Source organism: Aulostomus chinensis, chromosome 1 (assembly GCF_037954235.1).
Source record: "Aulostomus chinensis isolate RoL2024-O1b breed Wild chromosome 1, RoL_Achi_v1.0, whole genome shotgun sequence".
Classification (NCBI taxonomy): Eukaryota; Metazoa; Chordata; class Actinopteri; order Syngnathiformes; family Aulostomidae; genus Aulostomus; species Aulostomus chinensis.
In genome coordinates, this window is record NC_141320.1 from 25,135,630 (window position 1) to 25,139,848 (window position 4,219).

The 4,219-nt window shown below is 41.1% G+C and overlaps 1 non-coding gene across 1 annotated transcript; it reads right to left on the bottom strand.

Moving 5' to 3' along the window:
• Positions 1 to 3,123: 3,123 nt before the first annotated feature.
• Positions 3,124 to 3,195, bottom strand: trnaa-ugc (transfer RNA alanine (anticodon UGC)). The gene has a single exon. It is a non-coding gene; the product is annotated as a tRNA-Ala (tRNA).
• Positions 3,196 to 4,219: the final 1,024 nt, after the last annotated feature.

Sequence of the window (4,219 nt, forward strand, 5' to 3'; positions counted from 1 at the left end):
CACATTCACACACATTTGTAGGAGACTGAAATTCACCAAATTATCTTTATTCTTATCTTTATTGTTATCATTTTGATGTTCTAGAGGAGACAACATCTGATCTTTGTTAGAGCCACCAGTCAAAGGTTTTCTTTAAAGGCTGTAGCAGCTGAGAATGAGGAATTAATAACCATCTTAGTGAGGACATTTTGAAACAATGACAGAAAAGATGACATTTTGCCAGCTCTGCTGCTCCAGCCAGTGTTGGACAGTGACTTGGGAATCTTTATTGTTGAATATCAGACTCCACTGGTGAGTGGATGCTGTATAAATTCCATCCATAAATGGAGGTGGATCCTAAAAGGGCTCGTTGACTCAGGAGGATCTCTCCACCCTACAGACTGAGAAGGAACCATCAAAGATGGCAGTTGGAGTTCTGTGGATCTGTCCTGGATTCCTCGTCCTCACGGACCAGAAGTCTGTCTGAAATACTGCACTGATTGATGATCTTTTCATGAATCTGAAAATGCTTCGAAACTTAAGAGGAAAACAAATCTATCTTTTATATTAATTTTCATCATGGGAACGGACGTCTGCTGTGGTTGGTTTTTAAACGAGAGCAGGAAAGGACAGACAGCAGAACGCAAATAAATAGAAGAAAAGACAAAAGAGAGAGAGAGAGAGAAAGATTGAGAGGGAGGGAGGGCTCTAGTGGGGCTACTTCCTCTTCCTCTGCACTGTTAGTTCCGCCCTGTCTGCTGGTGTCTCCACTGCTGTCACAGAGCGGCTGATTGTCACACCAAGAGACCGCAAGTGTCTCATGTTCAGTGTCTGGCACGGGACTTTGCAAAAGTAGGTAGTTATAGTTACTAGTTACTTCTGCCAAAATGTAACTGAGATAGTACCTGAGTTCCTCCACTCTGAAAGTAACTCCTCACCAGGGAAAGTAACTACTGCAAGAAGACAGACATGTCCTCCCTCAAGCCTCACACAGACCATTGGTCCTGTTTGGTGTTCCAAGTCACACGTCTGGCCTTCTGTTTGAGGGGAGGAAGGTGTGGGGAACCCAACCCCTGGTTTACTGGGAGATTCATCACAGCCGACTTGGCACACACTTTGTTTGCTTCTGACCAAAAGACACAACAGGACCTCAGAGGACCGTACGACTCTTCTTTTCTTTTCACCAGGAGAGAAGTCTTTCTTTTTTGGAAAATGGCCGATTGCAACGGTAAGCAATTTCTTTATGTATTGTTGTCTTTAACTGATGCGATGATAAATTACTAGAGTGCTTTTCAACATTTGAAACCCCATTGAGCTCTGCAGGCGTGGGTTCCAATCCCATCCTCGTCGTAGGAGACTTTGGTTTCTGCTCCTAGATTCTGGAACGACTCTGAAGTGTGAGGCTTTTCAAGAGGAGATCCTGCAGCACCAGAGAGCTGCAGTTCCCTACAACGCCACCTGTTGAGTCGGGTGGCAGCAAAATACTTTATAACTATAGTATTCAAGGTTTATTACGATTCCACAGAAATACTTTCTAATTTATAGTTTTAAAGGTTCATTCCACAAAAATACTTTCTAATTTATAGTTTTAAAGGTTCATTCCACCAAAATACTTTCTAATTTATAGTTTTAAAGGTTCATTCCACAAAAATACTTTCTAATTTATAGTTTTAAAGGTTCATTCCACCAAAATACTTTCTAATTTATAGTTTTAAAGGTTCATTCCACCAAAATACTTTCTAATTTATAGTTTTAAAGGTTCGTTCCACCAAATACTTTCTAATTTATAGTTTTAAAGGTTCATTCCACCAAAATACTGCTTTCTGTCCAACTTCTCAGTTTTAAAGGTTCCTTCAGTTGAGGGCTCCTGGTTCTGTGTGAGGGGTTGAGGGTCGATATGGGATGATGAGGAAGATTTCATGTCACGATGGTCCTGCTAAAGTAACTGAGTCATGATATCAAACAATGTCATCAAAATACGCTTGAACTCTTAAAATGGCAATAAAATCTACTGGAATCATTTTACCACAAACACTTTTATAGTGTTTTTGTGAGCTTCATTTTTCAAACATTATAACATAAACTTTAAAAAGGGTCCATTCACTAACACTCTTACTTGAAGGTAGTCACTGATATCAGTAAACAGCTGATAAAGATTTGTGTTCATGTTTTAATTCTCTACTCTGACCTGTGCTGAGACACTGGACCAGAGAGGAAGACCTGCTCAGCCTCCTGCATGGACCAGTTCTGCAGCTCAGTGATGACGACGAGGGATTCAGCATTGAGTTCATTTTAAACTTTTTGGAGGAAACACCTGTAAATTAACCAGCAGTTACTGGTGATGCTTCACAGTTTCCAAGCTCAAACGGCCTCCTGCTTGTTGGACTCACAATTTCCAAAAAATGTAGACATCAAAAGTCAAACCATGGTTTTGTTTGGTTTTGTGTTGTTTTGTTTTTTACTGGAGGAAAACTTCAAATTGTGATGATGTGTCTGACTTAGAAACTGAACCCCCAAAAATCAAAAAGTCTCCTTCTTCTGTGCCGTGATCTCTGAGCTGATCATGATTGATCTCATCAATAATCCTTGGCAGCCGACCAGTCACACACAGCCCCCCCACACACACACACACACTGAGACATGCAGCAGCTCACAGTAACTGCCTCCGTCACACAGCAGATAGACTCCTTTCTATAACAAGATAAGCAGTAGAAATGGATGGAAGTGATGATGAACTGATGAACAGGTGATTTGTCCAAAAGTCAACATCAGATTCATTTCCAATCTGTGGAAGCAGTTTCATCTTGAGGTTCCAGGTAAGAACAGCCAGCTGTGGGCTGACACACATCTCTTCAGGAGCACTTCTATGCTCCAAACTTGCCAGGTTGAATTGTGTCTGTATTCTGAGGGCAGCAGGAGGACGGAGGAGTGAGGACACACACATTTGGAACTGAGAGCAGCTGTGTGTGGGATTTCCCCAGCAAAGATAAAACCAGCTCCTTCATGCTGGCTATGAAGGCTCACAGTCACACTGAGCCTGCTACAAATACTTTGATATGCAACAGACTGGTTTCTCTTCTGGTAGTTTGTTGTCACATTTATGGATCAATTTAGCTGATAAGATGAAGGCTACACAGGACCAGCTGGAGATGCCGGGGATTGAACCCGGGTCCTCACACATGCAAAGCATGCGCTCTACCACTGAGCTACACCCCCTCTGTCAGAGTCACTGTTTAACTGATGCAGCAACACAAACACAGACACAACATTTTTCTTCTTCATTTTAGGGATAAAAAGGAAGTCAGCCTGTGATCTCAAAGGCTCTGTGATCTCAGGAGTTTCACTGTGATGTCAGCCCACACAACCTTAGACCACAGAGGCAAGTCAGGCTCCAGGAAGCTGAGGCTGCTCCGTTCTCAGTCCAGTCCAGAGTGAAGGTTTTCCTCTCTGAAGCTTTCCAATCCAGCCCAGATCCTCTCTGACTAGCAGGAGTCTTTGACCAGGAAATAAGAACTATATTGAACGTCTGCTCATCCTCAGAATGAAGTAAAAGTATTTGTGTTCCTAAAATAATCTCCAGATGCTAAGATCAATTATTAACATTGATTGACAGCTCTAAACTGAGCCACCATCACTATACAGTTGCAACTGAAATATTTAGAAATATTTCAAGGAAGCAGCAGGCCCTCATCCGCCTGAGGTATATCAGGTGGAGGGAATTGAATTCGGAATTGAATATGAATTCGGAAGAATTGCTAATGAACTTAAAATGATGCTAACAGTAATGTAGTGATACTTGCTAATCAACTCAGTGATGCTTACAGTAATGTAGTAAGTGTTTCGAATAACCTCAAAGTGATGCTGACAGTAATGTAGTAAGAGTTGCTACGAACCTCAAAATAATGCGACAGTGATGTCGGAAGAATTGCTAATGATCTCAAAATGATGCGACAGTGATGGAGTAAGAATTGCTCATGAACTCAAAATGATGCTAACAGTAATGTAGTGATAGTTGCTAATAAACTCAAAGTGATGCTGACAGTAATGTAGTAAGAGTTGCTACAAACCTCAAAATAATGCAACAATAATGTAGTAAGAGTTGCTACATTACCTCAAAATAATGCGACAGTAATGTAGTAAAAATTGCTACGAACCTCAAAATATTTCGACAGTGATGTCAGAAGAATTGCTAATGAACTCAAAATAATGCTAACAGTAATTTAGTAATAGTTGCTAATAA